Below are 24,935 nucleotides of genomic sequence, written 5' to 3' on the forward strand. Positions count from 1 at the left end.
GCACTCAAAGAACTCTGCATGCAGCAACTTGAACATGAGTGACAGAGTACGCTTCGTCGACACCCATGCACGTCACAACCCTCCGTCAGCAGTTGTATTGACTTGGAAGGGTTCTCTTTCTATGACAGATAGCATCTCCAGTGAGAAAAGTCGATTAGTATCTCCAGTGAGAAAAGTCCATCATCATTCATCTTATCGACCCTTTGCCCCCCACCATTCGCAGTCACTCCCGGCGGACAGATTCTCTGGAGTTCAAATTAGCTCCACCACAAGACTTCTCCCCACAACATTTGAAAGCACATTTCCGTTATGTATTGGGAATATCTCCAATGATATTCATGATAATATCAGGAATGAAGATGTCATAATCGAGAGATGTTTTCAATATACGGTAAGGATGTAATGTGAGACATTATGGGGGGCAATCTTGTGGGGGCTGATTTGGTGTCGACTCCTCTAACCATTGAGGACCCTACATGATCTTCTTGTCTGTGAGGAACTTTCCATTGAATGAAGATACCACAACGTAAGATTGCATCTGAATTCGTGAATATTAATTCAGCAACAATTACTCTTATGACTCAGTTTGGAAGGAGTATAAATATAAATATATAGAATGGGAAACCTTATATTTTATCTGTATTTAGGCTGCATATATTTGTATTTGTACTCCTTCCAAATTGAGCCTTAGCAACAATTACTCTTATGACTCAGGTTGGAAGGAGTATAAATACAAATATGTAGAGTGCAAAACCTTGTGTTTTGTACTATTTTGTATGTATTTACACTGGACATATTTGCATTCGTACTCCTTCCAAACTGAGCCTATAAAAAAAAAGAACAAAATAATCAGACCTAAATCCATAACAGACCAACATGGGATTCTTCTTCTTTGGAATGGAGGAGTAAGGGGTGGGGTACAGGTGGGTGAATGTGAGACCCACTAGTCATACCACGGAGAGCATGCAGTTCCACTGAGGGGCGTCCATGTATGCAACCATCTCGACCACTAGATAGATCATCAGCATATCGGAAATTTGTAAGCGCCCACTTTGTCCTGCATCTTTTTAACTCATGGGCTGGGCAGGGCAAAGCCCATTTCAAAATGACTACAGTCGTAGTCTTGGCTACCATTGTTTAGCTATGACTTGGTCAAAGCAAAAGTGACTAGGAATGGCAACGGGGCAGGGCAAAGGGAGTCACAGGGATCCCCACTTCTCACCATTTTCTTATAATGTAAAATTTACTTTATTTTTTATTCTTATTTCATTTTAAAAATAAATAAATAAAAATAAAATAATTACAATTTACAATCCTTGGGGTAAGAATCAAAAACCCCATGGAGCAGGGAGTGATCTCTCATCCTGACCAATAGGATAAAAATTTTCTCATCCCCATCCCTACCCCATTCAGGGTGGATCCCCCCTTATGGACACTTCAACTGTCCAAATGTTGGATCAGTTTTAAATGAACAAGCCATTAATAATTGTTGCTTGTGCCTTAACACTAATCGTCTCTGTCCAACTAATTAAAATCAAATTAGTGCAATATTAAATATTCAGCTTGTAATATTTAAGATCTTATTGAGTAGAATATTAAATTATATTCGTGCAGTTTGCTCATTCTCTCTTCTCAACATTAAATATTTTTATACCAAGAATCAATCCCATTTGGGTGAATTTACCATACAATATTTGAATCATTTATCAATGGTTAAAATTAGGATTTTGTTCTTAAAAAAATTGTCCATTTATTTAATATGGTCAAAAGCACCCAACTAAGTTGATTTCTGTCTAGCATCTCTCCAGCAGAGGTGTGCAACATTTATAGTTCAGCTAGAAAAGATCTTCTACCAAATTTCTCAAATGAAATAAGATCTACCATAACTATATAAGTTCCTGAATGTTTCCTCCGGAAATAGCTTCAGACCCTATGATCAAGTAGGAGCCAACTCCAAAGACATTTTCAGTTGTCTATAGGTTCTCAGTCCAGAGGTTAACCTTGAGATCTCTTGTTTCTTATCCATGTAACAATATTTAAGTTGTAACTTCCAACCCCTACCATGGTTAGGTTTTGTTTTTGGGTTGAGGTTTGCCATCACCCATTCTTAATTGTATTTCAAGTAAGCATGATGACAAGGATATAGAAATCTAAAACTCTATCGGCAATCATCCAAGGCCCACTGAGAGATATTTTCCTTGATGTGCATCAATTGAATAAACCATCAAATTTTAATTTACTAGTGAAAAGACAAATGCCGTATTCTATGAAATTATTGATATACATCATAGAAAATAGCCAATATACAATTACTACATGGTTGATTTGCATATTTCTCTGATGCATATCATGTTAATCATTATATAATAGTTTTCAGAGGGTGACCAATGAATCCAACCATAACAGTTTGATCCATCAATAATCAATCCTACCAGTTGTTATTTCTTTCATAGCTCCTTATTTAATATCCAATATTCCCCCTATGATATAAGTACAATACGAAACTGAGCGAGGATAACAAATGACAAATTGAAATCAAGTAACAATTAACTTTCAATTCTAAGTAATTATAGTTAAATTATATGGTTAATTAAGGACTGCTATTTATGTCTTTATTTTTAACAGTTTTAATAAATGGTCTAGTTTCATCCTAGTGTTTTAAGCACCAGAGTGGATGACCTAGCTCAACAAAATGAACAAATGGTTCAGGAGACGACAATTAAACCAAAATCTTTATCAAGATTAAATTAACTGTCTATTAAAATAGTGAACAGATTATTAAAACAAACAAGATGCCCAGTTCATTCAACTACTAAACCAGTCTTAATTCCTACCAGTTGTTTATGTTCTACCATTGAGGTTAATTTTTCTCTGTTAGTCCAAGTGTGACCATGTCAGCCACCAATGCAGACTGGGCAGATTTGGATTGGACCCATCTGTTCCACTCCAATCCAGATCTCTTACCCACAAGAGCATGGTTTAAAATATCTTGAATTTTCCTATTTTTTTTATGACATATTTTCATTTCTATGAGCAGCGATATGAAATTTTACTGGAATTGGCATATTCTCTAATGAATACTAGTATATTACCAACACTACATAGAGTACGAGAAATAATTTCAACGACATATTTCCAATTTGACTTTCATGGGTAGTAGGGCTGTTCACAAATAAATCCAAACCGACCAACCCGGCCCAACTCAATCCGAGTTGGCCGGTTTTTCTTCACTATCAGTCGATTTTGGGTTGCAAAGCTGAAGAAACCGATAATTCAGTTTGAAACCGAACCGAGTTATGTAAAAAATATATATTCTGAAAAAATATCTGTTAAATATAGATATTTTAGTTTTAAATTATATTTGTATATATGTTTTGGTTTTAAATATATATTTCCAGAAAATATATTATGAAATATTATATATAATATTAGCACTTTACTTCATGTGCATTGTGCAAGCTTGGAGTTGGTTGAAACCCAAACCAACTCAAACCAACCAGACTGATTTTACTTAATAAAGGGTCGGTTTCGGTTTGATCTATAGGTAACCTGACCAGGTCGGGTCAATTGAAAAAACACTAATAAACTGATCTAACCCGACCCGTGAACAGCCCTAATGGGTAGCTACATGATATTTTACCGGAATCAATGCATTCCCCAATGAACACTATCAACACTATAAGAGATAGCATTATAACATAAGTTGGTGACAATATTGTAGATATGTTGAGTATCAATGGTATTGCCCACCTAACTTACAAGATTACCACTTCGAGCTACTTCAATATTCATTTCAAACATGAAGTTAAATATTAGTTTTTGTTTATTGTTTATGTTATAAATTGTTTGGTTGATCTATTACAACCATTCACATTTTCTATGAGTTTAAAATTTTCTTTGACTCATTCTATTATAAAGCTTTGAATGTTACAGCTTCAGAACGTATTCATATCTCTATTATCTTAGTTTCTTAGCTTTGCGTGATGATTTAGAACAAGATAATAATTTAAAACGTGAAGTTAAATATGTCAATATTCATTTCAAACATTAAGTTAAATATTAGATTTTGTTTGTGCAATAAATTATTTGGTTGATCTATTACAACCACTTACATTTTCTTTAACTCATTCTATCATGAAGCTCTCAATGTTAAGGCTTCAGAATGTATTCATATGTCTATAATCTTAGTTTCTTTGCTTTGTTTGATGATGTAGAACAAGATAATAATTTAAAAAGTTGTACCTATACTTCGTTTATCATTTCATAAAGTATTATTCTATATTTTGTATATTTTACAATGTTTCCACCATGTTTATAATTTTTACAATATTTTCAACATTTTCAACATGTTTCTTAAATTTGGATGAGTGACATTTTCATCGATATTGACATTTTAAACTTGGCACACGACACTATAGTTGTACATTAGGTACATCTCCTCATAAATGATGACATGTAAATATATGAGAATATATGAGATGTTCTCAATGTGTGGCTGTAGTGATGATGTGTGGGAAGATAGTGTGGGTAGGGTTTCTTGTGAATAGAAGATTAAACGGTTCTTTGACATAGTATCCGAGCTTATTTGACCTATTTTTATAGTTTTCAATTCTCATTTCTCCATTATTTCTTTTGACGCCCAAAAGCAAAAGTTTATTAAATGCTTAGGTTACAAGGTAAAATTAACATCAACAAAGGGAGAAAAAAACAACTATGAAAGCTTACTAGCTTGTTGAGATTAAAGCATGTAATCACTAGCACCGGGAGAAAATCAACTTGAGAAACCTATGCAAACGGCACAAATTCAAGGAACGCAAAAAAAGTTTGGCTAGATGTCTCCAACAAAGATGAAATCAGCAAGTGCGTCTCCCTACCAAAAGTGTCTCGATCAACTCTACAAAACCCACAAAAGGGGTAAAGAAAGATCCCCTCCTATGAATATGATTGTATATCCAATAATCTGCCCGATGGTATGCCAGATAGTTATGTGATTGGCTCTGTACGAAGGCAGCAGGGCTCTCACCTACTATGGCTGACGTTAGCAGGCGTTAGTGGGTTGGGCCTTCTAGTCCTATGTGGGCTGGGCCAAGCTAAGCCACATCACTTGCCCCCCACTCCCAAGACCGAGGTGAGGCCTCGGCTTTTGCCCATAATGAAGGTGGTAATCGAAGTGAGGCTTTGGCTTCGGCTTCGGTCATTGGGAGTAGTGGTCATTATGCCTATAGAATCGTCAGCTGAGGGATGTCCTACAGTGGCGTGGTCTTCGCTGTTCGCGTCGTCACTCTTTGGTTCGGAAGCGCGAGCGATGTGGATAACTCGGCCTGGCGGGGGTGTCCCGTATCTCACACGGGTAGGTCGCGTTGGTAGGGATAATGTGTAGGAGACGGCCGTCGCAGGAGCCTTGCATTTGTTGGGTTGAATGGTCCGTCCGGTGGTTCGTGACAAGCGGGACTTTTGGTGAACTCAGTGGGTTGCCACGGGCGCTCTTTGCGGTTCACCCGACGTCATTTCGCCTTCCAAGGCTTGCACCAGGAGGTGTGGTGAGACTGGTTCGTAGGAGCGGGGGGCTCCCGCATCTGTTGGATCTGTGTCGATCTGAACCGTTGCTTTAGGCATCGTTTCGTCTTTCGAGGACCTATGCTAGGGGGCTCCCACATCCGCTAAATTTGCGCCGATCTGAACCGTTGCTTTGGGCGTCGTTTCGTCTTTCGAGGGTCTGCGCTAGGTGGCTTATTGTAGTTGGATGGTGGGAGCGGATTGTTTTCAGCCGTCGGATTTAGAGAAATTCAGGCCATTCATTTTCCTTTAAATAGGAGCCTTGGCAGTGCTTTTCTTCTCCATTTGGACATAGATGCCCTTGCTATCGAGTGAAAACAACTCACAAGTCTCCAAAACTCTTTTGCTTTTATCTTTCTTCGGGACATTCCATCCTAGTTAGGTAATCTCAAAATGTCATTTTTAGACTCTGGTCCTGAGTGCCATGAACTCCCGAGCATCTCGGGAGGGAGCTCTCCTGTAACCCCCTCTCCCTTGTCTTCTCTATGTTCTTTAGCTGTAGTTCCCCATTGACAGGAGGTGGCCATTTTGAGGGAGAGGTTAGCCTTGGGGGGTGCCGAGGGCAATCACTTGGGAAATGACTCTCCCCACGAAAGTGCTACCTCGGCATCGCCAAGGGTGATGCTGTAGAGCTCATTGCCGGACCAATAGGGGGGAGTGCTGCTCGAAGGGTGGTTGATGCTGGCGTCCCACGTTCGAAGTTTGACAGCTCCTTGGACGTGTGCTAGGTCAAATCCTTGGCGAAGAGGTTCCATATACCTTGATCATACAGCCTGAGGGTCCCTGACGTGGGCGATAGGCTGTGGATCCCTAAGGAGGGGGAAATCTACATCTACTAGCATTTTTTAGAATCTGGCCTTAGGTTTCCCCTCCCAACCTTGATCTCCTAGCTGCTGGAGTGGTACAACATCATTATCAGCCAGCTCGTACCTAATGCCCTCAGGACCATTGTGGTGATGATTGTGTGGGCTTGGCTCAGGGGTGTAGAGTTGACGTTGAGACTATTCTACGCCATGTTCATGCCGAGAAAGCATGCTTCTGAGGCCGACATGTATTACTTTCACCCGAGGAGAAGAAACCAGTGCACAACCCCTCTTCCATTCACAGGTGGAAGGACAAGTTGTTCTACGTCTCTTGTCTTGAGGGCTGGCACTTTTGGTCTGACTAGGGGGAGGCCCACGTCATTGTCGAGAGATGACCCCACCGCTCCAAGACGAAGTGGTTGCAGTAGTGACTCATCTACTTGTAATGGGACATTCCAAGTGAAGCCATTGGTGGAGGAGGAGGTCCCCCTAGTCTTTGCTGGGATTAGCCCAACCTCCCTTAGTAGGAGAGTCCTATAGTTAGTGTATCTTCCACGTTCTTTTCTTTTTCTTTTTAATGTGTTAGCTGCTTTCTTTTGCTATTTCATAGAAGTTCCAATGGATGTTAAAGAACGCTTGTTGGCGAAGGCCCAGGCAAAGCAAGCTGGGAAGAAGGCCGATGGACAAATGCCGAAGAGGCCCGACGACGAAGCTGTCCCCTGCCTCGGGAAAGGGGGATTCGCAAGTACCTTCCAAGGGGAAGCTGACGGTAGTGGCATCTAAGTGGACGGTAGAGGTGCGGAGAAAGCCCACCACCGGGGGGGAAGTGCCAAAGAAGCCCACCACCTGGGAAGAGGTGCCAAAGAGCTCCACAGAGGGGCCCGAGGTGGGAAAGATGAGGCCCGCCACTAACACACCGAGGGAGGAGGCCCCGCGGAAGCTTGCCAACATAGATAGGCAGGCTGAGGAGGTGATGCAGAGGTCCACGCATGGGGAACGCCCACCGGGCCTTCGTCAACCTCTTCCTTAGTACAAGGCGCCTTCGAGAGGACCAAAGTGGCTGGCAAGACTTTTCGCCCCCAATGGCAGATTTGAGAGGGGGACTCCATCTACGACGAGAGGGTCAACCAAGAGCTGGTTAGCAGATCCATTCTACCAGGGATTGCTAACGCCTTCTACAAAGCGACCCCAAGTCTATTTACGACAAGGGCTTGTACCACTTGGCCGAGGTAACACGTTCTTCAATATTTCACCATATATATGTTTCTTTTTATTTTTTGTTTTCGCTGATTGGTTTTGTGACAAGCTTGTCTACACTTCATTGGCTTGGGGGACTGAACAAGGTTGGCCATGAAGAATCGCTTCAGGACCGCCTCGAAGTTTAGCTGCCGGTGGCATGGCAAGGGCTCTCCCAAGAGCATGTGGAGCGGGTGCGGCTAGAGAGTATCGTCACAGAAGCGGAGAGATGAGCTATCGAGACCGAGAAGAGAGTTGCCGAAGCCCTAAAGAGAGCTGCCGGGGTAGAGGCAAAAGTTGCCGAAGCTCTAGCTTTAGTAGAGGAGTCAAACAAGGCAGTGGAGACGTACAATAAGTCTTCTGACTACCTGGATGCGTTGGTGGAGTATGTTTCGTCCTCTTACCTCAACAACATAGAAGATACTAAGAAGGGACTCCTACTGGTGCTGTTGGATTTTGATGTTGAGGGAATTTAAGTGATCCCTGACGCTCTTGCCGAGGCTCCCCCAGCTAAAGATGTTGTTCCCCCTCCGGCTCGTGATGAGGCAGCTCCAAGAGGGGGACTCCATCCACGATGAGAGGGTCAGCCAGGAGTTGGTCAGCGGATCCATCTGTCGAGGGATCACTACCGCCTTCTGCAAAGTGATCCCAACTCTATTTACGACGAGGGCCTGTACCACTTGGCTGAGGTAAGACGTTCTTCAATATTTCACCATATATATGCTTCTTTTTATTTTTTGTTTTCGTTGATCAATTTTTTGACAAATTTGTCTACACTTCATCAGTTGAGGGACTGAACAAGGATGTCAATGGGTCATGCCGACAAGGCCGAGAAGGAGAAGAAGGCCACAGAGGAGAAGCTCCAGAAGGTAACCACCATTGCCGAGGAGAAGCAACGGAAGTTCCGCAAGGCACTTTTGGGCGAACAATCGCTTCGGGACCGCCTCGAAGTTCAGTTGCATGAGGCACGACAAGGGATCTCCAAAGAGCAAGTGGAGCAGGTGCGGCTGGAGAGTATTGTCATGGAAGTGGAGAGACGAGCTGCCAAGGCCGAGAAGAGAGCTGCCAAAGGCACCGGAGTCAAAGAAGGTAGCAGTTGAGGTAGTGGAGACGTACAAGAAGTCTTCCAACTACTTGGATGTGTTGGAGAGTACACTTTGTCCTTTTACCTCGACGGCATAGAAGATACTAAGAAGGCACTCCTACTGGTGCTTCTAGATTTTGATGTTGAGGGACTGCAAGTGATCCTCGATGCTCTTGCCGAGGATGCCTCATTTGAAGATGTCGTGCCCCCTTCGACCCGTGATGAGGTGCAGGCGTAGACTTCCCTACTTATTTTATTCTGTTACTGTAATAGTTTCCATCTGTTTTGTTGTTTTCTTTTTTAAACACAGTACAAAATTTTGTAAGGGCTTGTACAAGATCAAAATTGAATAGTGAATGAAGTGAATGAATCCATTTTTTATGTACACTGTGTTTTGTGTATGATGTCTTTTTTTTTTTTATGCAAGAGGTCCTTGCCCCTCCGAAAGGATATTGGGAGCCGAGGCGGGGCTCGCCTGGCTTTCAAGTCACTTGCTATCCCATGCGAGGCCAAAGAGACCTGGAACCCTGGCCAAGGTATAGGGCCGAAGTATACCGCACAGTAATAGTGGCTAGGGGTTCAGCCTCCACTCATTTAGTGAAGTAATCCACAGCAATGACAAGGTACTTCCTGCCTCCTGTTGCATGAGGGAAGGGGCCGAGGAGGTCCATCCCCCACTTGGCGAAGGGTCAGGGGCTGCTGAGGGCCAAGAGGGTGGTGGCTGGTTGATGGTAGAAGTTGGCATGTCTTTGACATTGATCACATTTCTGCACCAGCTCGGTCGCGTCCTTGTGAAGTGTCAACTAGAAGTACCCCTGCCTTAATGTTTTCTGGGCTAGGGTCTGGCTGCCGAGGTGATTGCTAGAGATGCCTTCATGAATTTCCCAGAGAATGTGCTCGCCCTCCTCCCTACAGAGGCATCAGAGGTAAGGAAATTGAAGGACCTCCTATACAACTTTCTTTCTAGCAAAGTGTAGTGTGCTACCTACTGTCAGAGTTTTGGGCTTCGTTCTCGTCATCGGGTAGCCTTTCTGTCAGTAGGAAGTTGATGATAGGATCCATCAAAGACGGCTTGGCCTCCACGTGTAGGATTTGGGTGTCCTCTATGGAGGGCCAAACTAGTCTTTCCACGCGCACAAAGCAGCTAAGGGCCGCATCTGAGGTGCTCGCCAATTTGGAGAGGGCATCAGCTCTGGAGTTCTTGACTCGCGGGACTTGCTACAGAGAGAAGCATTGGAAGTGGCAAGCTAACTCTTGAACTTTAGTGAGGTACTTAGCCTTGCTTTGTTCTCTGGCCTCGTACTCATCGTTGACTTGATTCACCACTAGCTGTGAGTTGCTGAGGACTTTGACATGCTTAGAGCTGAGGTCTTGGGAGAGCTGCAACCCTACCAAGAGGGCTTCATACTCGGCTTCATTGTTGGATGCAGGTAACTCAAATCTCAACGCATACCCTATGACGACATTGTTGGGGGTGAGGAGAATGGGGCCCGCTCCACTTCCTTTGGCGTTGGATGAACCATCAACAAAAAGTCTCCACGTAGGGGGGACCTCCTCAGCCGGTCGTGCTTCTTCTGGCTCATCTTCGTGAGGCCGGCTGAGGGGCCTACTGAAAATGCTTTCTGCTACGAAGTTAGCCAAGGCTTGCACTTTGATGTGGGCCTCAGTTGGTACTGTATGTCAAACTCTGATAGTTCTATTGCCCACTTAATTAGGTGTCCCAAAATCTCTGGCTTGGCGAGGATGGCCCTAAAGGGCTGATTTGTCAGGACCATTATGGAGTGGGCTTGAAAATACAACATGAGATTTTTGGCCAAGGTGGCGAGGGCGTAAGCTAGCTTTTCCACTTCGGGGTACCAGGTCTCAGTGTTGCTAAGGATTTTGCTGACGTAGTATACATGTCTATGAACTTTGTCATCTTTCACTAGGACGGAGCTGACGGGCTCGTCTCTGGCTGATAGGTACAAATATAGGGTTTCCCATGACGCCGACCGAGCGAGGAGTGGGAGCGAGGTGAGGTACAACTTAAGCTCATTGAAGGCACGCTGGCACTCCTCCGTTCACTAGAAATCTTTTAGCTTCTTGATAGTGCGGAAGAAGGGAAGGCAGCGGTCTACCAACTTCGACATGAAGCGATTGAGCTTCATGTTGAATTTGCGCCGAGTATCAAACGTTTCGACCAAGTTAGAGGTGTGTGCTTCGGCCTTCATGCTCTTCACCACCATGTCGCCTACATAGGCTTCAACGTTCATCCCCATCTGATTCTTGAAAATCTTGTTGACAAGGCGCTGGTAAGTGACCCCTGCATTCTTAAGGCCGATCGACATTACCTTGTAGCAATGTGTGCCCTGCTCGATGATGAAAGATGTTTTCTCCTTGTCATCGGGGTGCATCTGGATCTGGTTGTATCTGGAAAAGGAATCCATGAAGCTAAGTAGTTCATACCCTGCAGTGGCGTCGACAAGGTGGTCTATCATCGGAAAAGGAAAACTGTCCTTCGGGCATGCTCGGTTAAGGTCTATGAAATCAATACAGATCCGCCATTTCCCATTAGCTTTCCTTACCGAAACCACATTAGACAGCCAGTTGGGGTAATGTACATTACGAATGAAACTGGCGTCGGGTAGATTATCAACTTTCTCTCCTATAGCTTTCCATCATTCTGATGCAAAGTTCCTCTTCTTTTGCCGAACTGGCTTAGAGCTTGGGTCCACGCTTAGTCTATGAGTAATGACCGAAGGGTCAATTCCAGGCATATTGGCGGTGGACCAAGCAAAGATGTTGGTGTTAGTTTTGAGGAAACTTACTAGTTCAGATAGGCGTTCAGGGGGGAGGTTGGACTTGACTCGGAATGTCTTTTTCGGGGTTGACTTGTCCACCAGAACCGAGATGAGCTCCTTGGCTGGTTGGCCTCGGCTCGCTAGTTCTTCCAGGGGGTTGAGGCCTTCTAGTGATAAGGCCTCCTTATTCTTTCCTTTTAATGCCGGCACGTAGCATTGGCAGGTGATCTGTTGGTTCCCACGAACATCTCCGACATCGTGCTTAGTGGGAAACTTAAGGGCCAGGTGATAAGAGGACATGGCTGCCCCTAGTGCATGAAGGGTTGGTCTTCCCATTATCGCGTTGTAGGGAGAGGCAATCCTCACCATTAGGAAATCGTCCATCCAAGTCACCTAGTGTGGCGTTGTCCCTACCATGATGGGCAGGGTAATCTTTCCTTCTGGCCTGGTGACGCTATCAGAGAAGCCGACGAGGGGAGCGTCAGTTGGCTAGAGTCTCTCTTGGGCAAGCTTCCCTCTCTCATAGGTGTCGTAGAAAATGAAATCAGCTAACAAACTGTTATACACCAAGATATTTTTCACCATAAAATTGGAGATGATGGTTGCGACCACGAGGGCATCGTCGTGGGGGACAGTAACCCCCTCTAAGTCCTCGTTAGTGAAGACGAGGCCATGTAGACATGTCGACCTCCGTAGAGTGTCCAGGTATTTCTACTTCTTCGGGGCATGCTCCTGGACGTTGAGTTGCCTGGCGTAGGCTTTTCGAACCAAGGCTGAGGCTCCACCCGAGACCATGCCCCCAACAATGACGTCAATGACGCCTACCACTTGCTGGTGCTTCTGTAGGGATGACGAGGCGCCGACCTCTCCTCCGAAAAACTGCTTGAGGTGTCCTCGGTGAATGAGAGACTTTATTTCATTCTTTAGGTCATAACAGTCCTTGATGTCATGCCTAGTGCCGCTGTGGTACTTGCAATACTTCATAGGGTTTCCCCTCTTGAGGTTCCACTTCAGTTTCCTTGGCCACTTAATGAACTTTTCTTCCCTTATCTACATTAGAATCTGGGTGCGAATGGAGTTGAGTGGCATGTAGTCCCTATAGGCTAGGCTGGCGGGCTTCTTGTTGCCCTTGCCGCCATTGTTGCCAGGGTGGCACTGGTCTCCACCTTTTCTCTTCTTCTCTAGGAGCCCATCATGGTGCTCGGTTGCCCTTTCTTTGTTGTCCCCGACTGAAGCCTCTTCGGCCGCAATGTATTTTTGGGCCTTTTTGAGGAATTCGAGTTTAGTCTTCGGTAGGGTCTTGGCAATCGAGCACTTGAGAGCCAAGTCAGGTGGAGTCCGTTGATGGCCATGTGCATGGAGACCATAGGGTCGAGGTCTCGCACTTTGAGCTCTTCTTTCTTGAAGTGGTCAATGTAAGACCGTAGGCTTTCACCCGACTCCTATTTGATCGACATCAGAGAGACCGCTCTTCTAGAATCATCAGCTGTTGATGAAGCGGGTGAGGAACATAGTTGTAAATTGCTCCCATGAGCTGATTGATCGAAGAGGAAGGCTGGAGAACCAGTGGCAAGCGGCCCCTGGTCTCGGCTTGCAACTTTGCAATCCCTGGGTTGGCACGGTCATGGGCCCTGCTCCTGTCTTCGTGGACTCGATGGTTTTCGGCTCGGACTCCCGAATTTTCCAAGACAAGGTCGCACGCTCTTCTGTGGGCGCGACGGTCATTTAGAACATCCTTGAGCTCTGAGATGGGAGGTGGAGTGGAGTGGCATTGGCTCTCACCTCGGGAGTGAACTCTTGGGTGGCCAAACTGCCCGCCATCGTCCTGGGGGGCCTCCCTATTTCGGCGGTAGTGCTGGTCCGAAAATTGATGACTGTCTTCAGATTGAGCGGGCACACTCTCCATTCGGCTAGGAGGACAGACATTCCTTCGAGGTGAGTCGGGGAGGCAATTATTGCCCGATTCTGACGGTTCTGCTAGCGGATTATCGTGGATGAGGGCTGGTACCTCGATGTTCTTGCGTTGGCCCTGATTTTCTAACACCCCACCGGGACAGTTGCCTTGAGAGGGACCTCCTGCTCGAAGGTAGACTTCTTCAATTCGTAGGGTGAGGCGGTCCAAGCGATCGAGGACGACTTGAAACTGTTCGTAGGTAACTAGGTTCGGATTGTTCCATAGATCATGTTGACCCGAAAGCAAGGTGCACGCTGTAGCAGATCCGGACTCTTAATAAAGGCAAGAGACGGACAGACTTGTGAAGTTCAGTTTTGGCCCTTGGGTGGTTTGTTCTTGGCCACGTTGATGCCCAGAGCCATGGGACCGGCGGTCGAGCCCACCGCCGCTGCCGGCGCTGGAGAAGTTCTGCTTGGCAAGTACAAGCTCGGTCGCCTTCTTGGCCGTGGTAGCTTCGCTAAAGTCCACTAAGCTCGGCGTCTGGCTGACAATACCGACGTAGCCATCAAGGTTATGGACAAAACCAGAGCAACCATCACTACAGTGGAGCCCAACATCATTCGGGAAATCTCGGCAATGCGTCGCCTGCGCCACCCAAACATAGTCCGAATTCATGAAGTGATGGCAACCAAGTCTAAGATCTATCTAGTCATGGAGTTCGCTAGAGGAGGCGAACTTCTTTCCAAGATCCTCCGAGTAGGACGCCTAACAGAACCAGTGGCTTGCCGATACTTCCAGCAGGTCGTCTCAGCGCTCCACTTCTGCCACAACAATGGCATAGCCCACCGTGACATCAAGCCTCAGAATCTCCTGCTAGACCACGACGGCAATCTCAAGGTCTCCGACTTTGGCCTCTCGGCTCTCCCCGAGCAGCTGAAAGATGGGCTTCTTCGCACGGCCTGCGGCACGCCGGCCTACACTGCACCGGAGGTGATCGGGCGTAAGGCCTACGATGGAGCCAAGGCCGACGCTTGGTCTTGTGGTGTAATTCTCTACGTCTTCCTTGCTGGGTTCCTACCTTTTGACGACGGTAATCTGGCTTTGATGTATCGTAAGACCCAAGGTAGGGAGTTTCAGTTCCCTCCGTGGTTCTCCAAACCGGTTCGATGGGTAATCAGTCGTCTTTTGGATTCGAACCCAGAGACCAGGATTAGTATTGAAGCTCTCATGTCAGTTGCTTGGTTCAACAAATCGCCTAATCGATCAAAAGGGTACGTCGATCCCTTTCAGTTGGATCTTATCACGGCGTTGCCTAAAGAGGGATTGGTGATGAATGTTTTTGATATCATTTCACTCTCCTCTGTTTGGATTTATCTGGTCTATTCGAAGCGGGAACAAAGAGAACGACAAGATTCACGTCGATGGCACCATCAGCAGAGAAGATTGTAGGGAGAGTGACAGAAGTTGGCAAGAAATTGGGGTACGTTGTTCAGAGAAGGAAGGCGGTCGGAGTTGTGGGGTTGGGAAAGGGAAGGTTGGTTATATTAGTTGAAGTGTGGGAGGTGGCAGAGTCGCTGTTTTTGGTAGAAGTGAAAGGGATTGGTGGGGAAGGAGAGGAAGCACAGTGGAAAGACATCAAAGCAGAGATTCAAGACATAGTTTCAGACTGGCTCAACGACGACGATGGTGTCTCTGTTTCCTATCTGATGGATTTTGATTTTATTTGGGTTTCGGTTGTTTCTCAAAGGCTTGGGGAAAATGGGAAGGTGGTGAATTAGGGCTTCTTGATCTTGTAAATATGCATGCCGCCTTATGTGTTGTAATTAAATTGTAATTCATGAACAAGGAGCTTGATTTTTCGTTTCTCAGTCGTTTGAAATCTTGGACCGGAATTGGTTCTGTCTTAATTCATGATAAGTTGAACTTCAACCCTTCAATCAACCAGTCTGAATCTCCTGCACTTAACGCCACCCTAACCCATGAAAATTCATCAAAATTCATGGGGGAAAACATGAGATCTTCATGTCAAAAATCTGTCTCAAATTCAAAGTCGAAAAGACTGAAACCCTATCCAATCCAATTAAGATCCAAGTGTGATTAAATTTTAGGGCAAAGTTAGGTTAAATACTTACACCTTCCCTCAAAGTTTTGAGAGGACGTAAACGTAAACCTCCCCTCCAATCTTTCAACACCCTTCAAATTTCAAAGAGAGCCACTGGTATTCGATCAAATTAATCATTCATTTGCAGTTGCTGCCACTTGGGAAAACCACACTTTTTTACCCTTCACCCAATCTGCTGTCTTATTGGTCTATTGGTAGTAGCACAAAAACAGTCAGTCCGATCCGAAGAGGAAAAAGAAATCCCATAGAAGGAAAAACAACCCCATTTAATGGAAGTTGACAGGCATATTAGAAAGAAAATAAGGCTCCGTTCAGGTAAATGTAATTATTTGGGTAAATTTTTTATAGGAAACACTTAATCAGGTAAGTTTATTTATTCATGTTCTTTTATTTATGTGGAGATCATTTTAACCATAAAAATTCATTATTAAAAGAAATATTTTTATCCCATTCCAGTGTTGCTTATGTGGGAAGTTATTTATCCACCTAAGAATACCTAGAAAAATAAACTTTCCATGGTCCCCAATAAATATGAAAAATGAACATGATATTCCTGGTCAATGGGATTTTGATTCCCATTGATCAACTTTCTCCCCTCTCAAAATCCAAAAAATGAACACCCCCTAAAAGAGAAACTCAAAGAGAAAAACCAATATAGCTTGAAGGGGCAAATTGGGGTTTCTAAAAAATTCACTAGGCACGATGTCATATGCAAACAGTTATTTACAGATGGGTAATACTGATAGAGGGGAGGTGCTTCTCCAATGACTCACCTCAAAGGGGAAGTCCTAGTCTATATTAAGAAAACTGGAGAGGTATCACTATTTAGGAGAAACTTGAACTTAAAAGGGAGGTTTAAGTCTTTTACCCCATATACTCTTACTACTTATTTATTTATTTATTTATTTATTTCTATTTCACTTTTCAAAACCTTTTGATATTTTAATTTTCAACAATAAAAAATTAAAACAAAATATAAATGATATATAATATATAATAAAATGTATTCACAATATCAATAAGATGCAACAATATAAAGGATATTATAATAAGGTGTCTGCCTTGTCATTCTTATTGCTTAGGTGGGTGCCTAGTTGCTAGAAGTCAAGGCATCTGGGCAAGACAGTCAACAAGGATGCCTAGGCAACGCCTTGAAAAGTATGCTCTCACCTACTCCATCTCTCCCTCACTCTTCCATCTTTTATAATGGCAATTAAGGCCCATGATAACGAGGTTGGATCTGCTCCTCACACCTTGCGCCTCACAGGTGCCTCACACGCGATAACAACCTCTCTATTTATTTTCCTTCTTTTTTATTTTATCTATTTTCTTTTCTTGCTCTCCCCTTGACAGCCTTTGGATCTCCTACATACCCACTAGAGCGCTACGCACACTGAGCTCACAACTTGTGCACCCCGCATCAGTCCATTTGGAGCAAACCCCAGTGAAATGCGAACACGCCAATCTTTTGACAAAAAATTGATAAATTGATGTGATATTTTGTCTTTCTTTGGAATACAACCTCTCTATTTTTCTTGTTCTGTTTTATCCGCTCTTTTTCTTGCTCTCTCCCACCCGACAACATTTCGATTTCCTACACACCCACAAGAACCCTATCTACACTGAGCTTAAATCTGTTGAACCCACACCCGTCCTCCAAATTTGCAGTAATCCCATTTTAAGAACACACCCTCATTGGAGTTTGCTCCAAACAACGTGGTTGCCATAAACTCACCCACAAGACACTACAACCACACATCAAAAACATTTCCCGTATTTGTAATTGATATTCATGGGAATACTCCCGGGGTCTTGTAAATAGTACGGTTGTTGGAGATCCGGACTTCTCGAGGCCCTTCAATAGAATGCACACGGCAATGCTGCAACAAGTTCAAGCCATCATCACGTCAATGTTTTTATTTCACATATCACATTTTTTTGGGGTCGCATTTTCTCCTATTCTCTCTTGATACATACAATCACTTGATCCTTCACTTATTTGTTTCTAATGAGGGGTGATTTGGCATGACCTAATAAGCACAGACATGTGGGTTTAATAAGGTGATTGGACACGTGGGTTCAATCCAATCAGGTGATTGGACACATGACTTAGTATTCTCAACTATCTGGCATATTAACTTTGCGTACTTAATCACCTCGATCGGTCTAGTCACACCCGACCACCTTAACAGGTTGCTTCACCTCAGTTAGTCCCTAAGCCCAGGTATCCCAGAAGATCGAGCTTATTAGGGTGACACGTGGTGAATATCTAGAAGGCTAATGACTGTCTTCGAGCCTCTCGGGGGCACATCGCATAACCGTAGGCATTAATTCTATCCCATCCGAATCGAAAGAAAGTAGTAACTCTCATTAGTTAGTGGAATCCCCGACTTCTGGAAACGGATCCCAATGGCTTAGAGCAAAGATCCCGGGAGCGTTTCGCGGGACCTATAGTCACCCACCTATATATGGGCCTCAACCACCCGAAATCAAGGTACACATGTCTATTTGCTCCCTGGCTCGTACATCCGTATATTGACTTAAGCATTAGAGCGACCTCACTGGGTTAGTCACCCCGGTTTCTCTGATCTGTTCGTCTTGCAGATTGATCGTCCTACTAAGTAAGTGACATCAACAATACTCTCCAACTAGGAGCATCCAAGTCATACACCATCACTTGGCGCTGTCTGTGGGAATCGCTACATAAAAGCTAAGTCCCTACTTACTCTCAATTTCTACTGTACTTGATGGCATCATCAAGCAATACCAACAAGGCCATTGACATGAGTGTTACTAGGGGGCAAGACCACACCACCACTTACTCTAAGGGCCCCTCAATAACCATTGGCCAGATCACTATCCCCCTGACCATCTCAAGAGGTCAGGTGAGTCAGACTTTTACTACTCAACCACTGCATGCCCCACTATCCCAAGTGAGCACTACCTTCTCTGTCCTAGAGCCCTCTATTGTCCCTCTTGAGGTCGGGCTTCACTAGTTTGATGAGCTGGTCCAGAGCGTCCGAGTTATGCAGCTTCAGATGCAACAGATGCATCAATATCATCAGTTCCAACAAAACTACCTATACCAACAATACCAGCAACAATACCCACAGTAGTTCCCTCCGCTACCACAACCCAACCAGAATCAGAGTTAGCACCCGCAAGGCGTGCGCCGATCTCCTCCCTGGGGTGTAGAAGCATCTCGGGTCCTAACACCTTCATGAGTCCGAACCCCACCTCAAAATAGAGTTGAGGGTCAGCGCACGCCCCCACCATCTTAGGGGGAAAATTCAAGGAATCGACTTGAGAATAGTACGTGAACCAAGACCAATCAACAACAACACTCACAGCCTGAGAACCATGACCTCTAGAACATCAACCACCAGCCCGGGGTACATATTATCCGTGGTAGGGATGATATGAGCAATAGGAACCAACTTCCTCCTCGTGACAGTATCCGAGAATGAGAGCGCACTAGAGTCGAGGTGCCTGACAACACTAAAGTAAATAGCACCAATGATGAAACACTGAAGAAGCAACGTCACTACAGAGTCCACCGGACAACAGTAAAAAACTGTCTACTGAAGACTAACATCCTTCCCGAACCAAGCAGGGTGAGGGAAGAAGTGAGCTCAGTAACTGCATAGCCGACTCCTATACTATTGAGTCGGTCCTCCCCCTAGCACCAAAGATCCTTGTGGCCTCGAGGACAAAAGACTTCAAGACATCCGCACTGGAGATGTATGATAGGAAGTCTGATCCTAACGACCACGTCGGTGCGTTCTAGTCTCAAATGCTCCTTGTTGGGGCAGGTGAGGTGAGTATGTGCATAGCCTTTTCCACCACCTTCAAAGGGTTAGCCAAGTCGTGGTACAGAAACATAGCACCAGGCTCGATCTAGAGCTTGGTTTAGTTTGCTGACATTTTTACTGCTCATTTCATCACTAGTAAGAAGTGCTTGAAGTCCATGTTGAGCCTTCTAAATGTGGTGCAGAAGGATAATGAGTCAATTAGAAGCTACATCGCACATTTCAATGAAGAGTGTTTACAGATACCCGACCTCGACCCTACTGTACGCCTTACCGTAGCTCAAAAAGGAGTGAAGCATGTTGAGTTCGCGTGGCACCTCAGAGTACACCCATTGAAGACGATCGAGAAGTTCCTTTCTGACATCGAAAAGTTCATGAAGATGGAAGAGGCCCTAGTCTCCAAGGTAGAGATTCAGTAGGAGGAGAAGAGGAAAAGAGAAGATGAAGGGACAAGTAGCAACAAACACCAGCGAAAAAAGAGTAAGTCATTGAGAAGAAGTAAGTCTCCATACAAGAGAAGTAAATCACCACCTCGGGGTTCTAGGTCAGGATGGAAATCTAGGACCCCTCCAGTTGATAATGGATATCAAGGATTCTAGCTATATCAAGTGGCCACCTAGGATGCGGGGAGATCCAGCAATCAGGAACCCGAATGGCTATTGCCAATTTCATCATAATATTAGGCACAACATTGAGAATGGTTGGAACCTCCGCGATGAGATCGAAGAATTAATTCATCGTGGGTACTTGAAGAAATTCATCCATCATGAGGATAGGGAAACGGTGGACTGGCAGGCCGGCCAGAGAAGAGAAGCCCCAGAGTCAAGTAGAAGAAACGATCAACCACCATGACAATAGCCATCGCTAGAAGACAGGCTGATCCACGGGGTGATCAATATGATCCCAACGGATCCATCATTGCGGGGTATGGCATAGCGGTAGGGAAGACCTTGGTCCGATAATTGGAATATGAAGCAGAGAATCCGCCCAAGCGACCTTGATAGAAGAGCCTATCTACTTTACCGAGGATAATGCGCGTGGAGTACAATATCCCCACGATGATGCCCTCATCGTCAAGCTCGTAATCAATGACATCAAGGTAAAGCAGGTACTAGTAGACTCCAAGAGTTCAACAAATATTTTGTTCCTATAAGCATTTGGCAAACTGTAGTTAAGTTGGAAGGACTTGAAGCCAGTAGACACGCCCTTAGTCGGGCTCAACGACAAAGTGGTAAGGCCCCTCGGCAGAATCACAATTCCAATTTCAGCAGGAGCTTGGCCCAATTCCATCCACCTTGAGCACACATTCCTGGTGGTTGCAACCCCATCCCCCTACAATGTGATTTAAGGACGACCCATCCTGCACGCCCTCCGTGCGGTGGTGTCGACTTATTATCTGTCCATGAAGTTTCCTATGGACTGCGGAGTAGGGGTAGTATGAGGTGACCGGCTTGAATCACATAAGCGCTACATGGCCACGTTGAAGGGCATGAAGCACCTTATAGTATGCAGTGACTCCTAGCTTTTTGTGAACCAAGTAAATAGTGAGTACGAAGCTCAGGACCCTACCATGGTAGCTTATTTGACTAAAGTAAGGGAAATCCTGCCAGCCTTCCTCTCTTGGTTTTTTTGACAAATACCTAGGTCCAAGAACACTGAAGTCGATGCCTTATCACGTCTATCAAACACTTGTGACAACACCATGAGAACGGTGTACATAGAAGACCTTCCTCGGCCCAGCATTCTCGGGGGTGGGGGGGCAAAAGAGGTTGCTAATGTGTTCCTAGCGGAACTGAACTGGGTTAACTTGCTCTTCGATTATCTTCTCCACCGGATCCTACCAACAGACTGTAATGCAATTCCGAGTGTAGAGAGATAGTCAGTTCAATGCGTCATTATCGACGGGCAATTGTATAGAAGATCTTTTATGCTCCCTTACCTACGTTACTTACAACTTTCAAAAGTAGACTGGGTACTTCACGAGATCCAAGAAGACATTTGTGGAGGACACCTCGGGGCTAGGTCGCTCGCTTAAAAGGTGCTAAGGCAAAGATATTATTGGCCTACAATGAAAATGGATGCACTTGAGCTCGTCAAGAAATGCGACAAATGCCAGATGCACACCAACATCTTTGATCAACCTGCTGCCGACCTAAAATATTTGACTTGCCCGTGGCCCTTCGCTTAGTGGGAGATAGACATCCGTGGACCATTCCCACCAGAAAATGGGCAGAGGATATTTTTAGTCATGGTAGTGGACTATTTCATGAAGTGGGTGGAAGCCAAATCGCTAGTAATAATCACAGCCCGGAACTTATAAAACTTCTTCTAGAAGAACATAGTTTGCTGCTTTGATCTACCCAAGGTGCTGATATCAGACAATGGGAAACAGTTTAAAGATATTATTAAGTTCTAGAACTAGTGTGTGAAGATGGGGATCCAACAGAATTTCACTTCGGTTGCACACCTTCAAGCGAACAAATAAGCCGAGGTAATGAACAGGGCAATTCTTCATGGACTAAAAGCTTGCTTTGTGTGAGCTAAAGGGTTGTGGATGGATGAGCTGCCTAACGTTCTCTAGGCCTACCGAACAACTATCAAAACTGTGATTCGAGAAATGCCATTCAATTTGACTTATGGAGTAGAGGCCGTGATTCCAGCTGATATCGAAGTACCCACCTTGCGGCTTGAGGCGTATGACAATGATGCCAACAATGACAAATTGCAAACCAACTTGACTTAATTGAGGAGGTACGCAACTTGACCTATATTCGAACTACGACCTATCAGTAGTGAGTAGCTCGGTACTACAATGCCTGGGTCAAGAGACGCCAATTTTGAGTTGGTGACTTGGTGCTTCGGAAGGTGTGGTACTTGAGTCCGGTGTCGGTAAGCTCGGTCTGAACTGGGACGGTCCTTATAGGGTAAAGCGAGTTTTTGGTGAAAGCACATATGAGCTTGAAACAATGGAGGGGAAGCAAGTACCCCGTGCTTGGAATGTTGACAACTTAAGAAGATACTATGTATGAGCAAATAGATCGGACATACTTAGGAGAGAAGACTGCGAGTGACTCCCAAGAGCCTAAGGGCTATGTCAAGAAGACCACCGAGCTGGTTAGTTTATACGCAAGAGAGTAGACTATGAGTCGCTCCTACAACCTAAGGGCTAATAGGCCAAGCTGGGAAAAGACCTAAGCGCTATAAGACCTAGTCACCTCGTTGGCATAGGGAAAATGAAAAAATAGTTTGTGATCAACCTCATTAGTGCGCAGGCCGGTTGGGCATATGCCTTATAGTATCCATGCACCTCTGCTTATATCGACTTCATTGCTTCAGAAAGGAGGGATGGTCCCAATACATTCCAAAAAGAGAGAGAGAGAGAGAGATAATCTAATAAGCCGAGCTCGGTGGCTCGGTACAAGTACATTCCAAAAAGAGATAATCTTTGACATGCTCGCAAGTTCTGGGTGGCTCGATCTCCATGGCGTCCTTGGTAGCAGCAACCTCATTGGTCCCTACAACCTCGTCAGGTGCTGTCCTCCCCTCTTCCCCCTCATCGAGCTCATCATCACTCACTTCCTCCAAGTTTGGGTCCTGCTCGCCCTCCGTAGCCATGGCCTTGGTGACTCCGATGGTAGTGATGGCGCGAAGGTCAAGCTTGGGGAACTCGCACCCAGTCATCCATCGGCATAGCTTGAAGCCCTTTCTATAAGCCCAGTACCAATTTTTATTTTTAGCTTGCGGAATTCCTTTGAGCTCTAGTACTCTGCAACAATGGCCTTCCTGGCTTTCTCGATCTCCTCACAAAGGTGGCCTCGTGCTCTTGCATGGTCTTCTTCAACTCGTCGGCTTCCTTCATCATGTGCTCAAGCAAGTCCTTCTAAGCCCACACATCATTTTCGAGCTTATGGATTTGGCCACTGGCCTTCGATAATTCGACTTGGGCGGAGATAGCCCTTTCACCTACTTTCTCAGACTTTGCCTTAGCAGATCGAGCTTCTTGCTAACGCAGCTCGAATCGTTGGGTGAGGGAGTGTAGTATGGAATTCATCTGCGAGACAAGAAAAATTAGGCCAAGTGTTGGAAACCAAAGCAGTTAAAGGAATCTAGGCCGAAGACGTATCACCATGTAGGTACTCGCACCCCGGGACAGCAATTGCTCGACAGGCAGCTTGGCAAACTTCTAGACCTTGGAGGGGAAGACCGCACCCTTGCTCTTCAAAAGGATGGTTTTGATGTTTAGGATGCTCGGGACCACCTCGGGGCCCTCGCTGGAGGAGTTAACCCTAGGAGTGGTGAACTAGTGTAATGGAGTCCAAACTGCTTCGGGTAGAGGAGGTGGAGTTTGTTCATGGTCTTCCTTGACTAGGTTGATGACCGGAGGTTCCTGAGCACTAGTAGTTGTGGGTTCAATGGTGTGAGTGCCAACGGCCTAAAGAGGGGTGCTACTCCTTGACGACATCTTCTTCTTCCTCTTCTTCATATTCCCGAAAAGCTTAGCACCAGGAATGTTAGCCATAGTTTCTGCAGAAATTACAGTGGATTAGTCGAAGTAATCAAAAAGGCAAGCAAGAGAAAGCTTATGCGCCAAGGCGCCAACCTACCCAGAGGACTCAATCTGGCCTCCATAAGCATCTTTTCAAACAAATATTCCTTTGTATACAATTGGAGATCGACTAAGAAATATATCTCCTCTCGCTACTCCATGATGAGCTTGTCCGTGGGGTCCTTAATATAGGTCCTCCAATGAATAGGAAAAGGACACCAGGTCAGAACCCCATGCACAAGGAGTGGTGGCAATTGATGAGGGGTGATTTGGCCCAACCTAGAAAGCAGCGGACATGTGGATTCGACCAGGTGACTGGACACATGACTTAATATCCCCTGCTATCTGGCATACTAACTTCATGTACCTGATCACCTCGACAGGTCGGGTCACACCCCGGCCACCTCGGCAAGTTGCTTCACCTATTAGTACCTAAGCCTAGGTATCCTAGAAGACCAAGCTCATCAGGGTGATACGTGGCGGGTATCTAGAAGACTAATGACTGCTTTCGAGCTTCTAGGGGGCACATTGTGTAACCGTATGCATTAATTCTATCCCATCCAAATCAGAATAAAGTAGTAACTCTCGTTGGCTAGCGGCCCCACCCTCCAGAAACAAATCCCAATGGCTCAGAGCGAAGATCCCTGGAGTGTTTCGCAGGACCTACGGTTACCCACCCATATATAGGCCTCAACCACCCAAAATTGAGGTATACATGTCTATCTGCTCTCTAACTCTCTAACATTCAATATCTAGCTTGTACATCCAAATACTAACTTAAGCATTAGAGTGACATCGCCGGGTTAGCAACCCTAGATTCTCTAATTTGTTTGTCTTGCATATTGATTGTCCTACTAAGTAAGTGACGTCGATAGTACTCTCCAGCTACGAGCATCCAGGTCATGCACCATCAATTTCTTTGTTCTTTTTCCAATCTTGTTCCCCTATTTCTCTCACTGGTAAACAATCCCATTATTTCTATCTTCATTGAAGTGCAAAAATTGCTTTTGGCACATTTCTAATTCAGAATACTTTTTTTATTAAGATGATTTTTCAGGGTTAGGTAACATTAGGGTTGTTCACGAGTCGGGTTGGATCGGTTTAC

General features: G+C 45.1%; 1 pseudogene; it reads left to right on the forward strand.

The window, feature by feature from the left end:
* Positions 1-13,722: 13,722 nt before the first annotated feature.
* Positions 13,723-15,221, forward strand: LOC148864847 (CBL-interacting serine/threonine-protein kinase 4 pseudogene; annotated as a pseudogene).
* The last annotated feature ends 9,714 nt before the right edge of the window (positions 15,222-24,935 follow it).

Source organism: Nelumbo lutea, chromosome 3 (genome assembly GCF_056320005.1).
Source record: "Nelumbo lutea isolate HS-2025 chromosome 3, American lotus-T2T, whole genome shotgun sequence".
NCBI lineage: Eukaryota > Viridiplantae > Streptophyta > Magnoliopsida > Proteales > Nelumbonaceae > Nelumbo > Nelumbo lutea.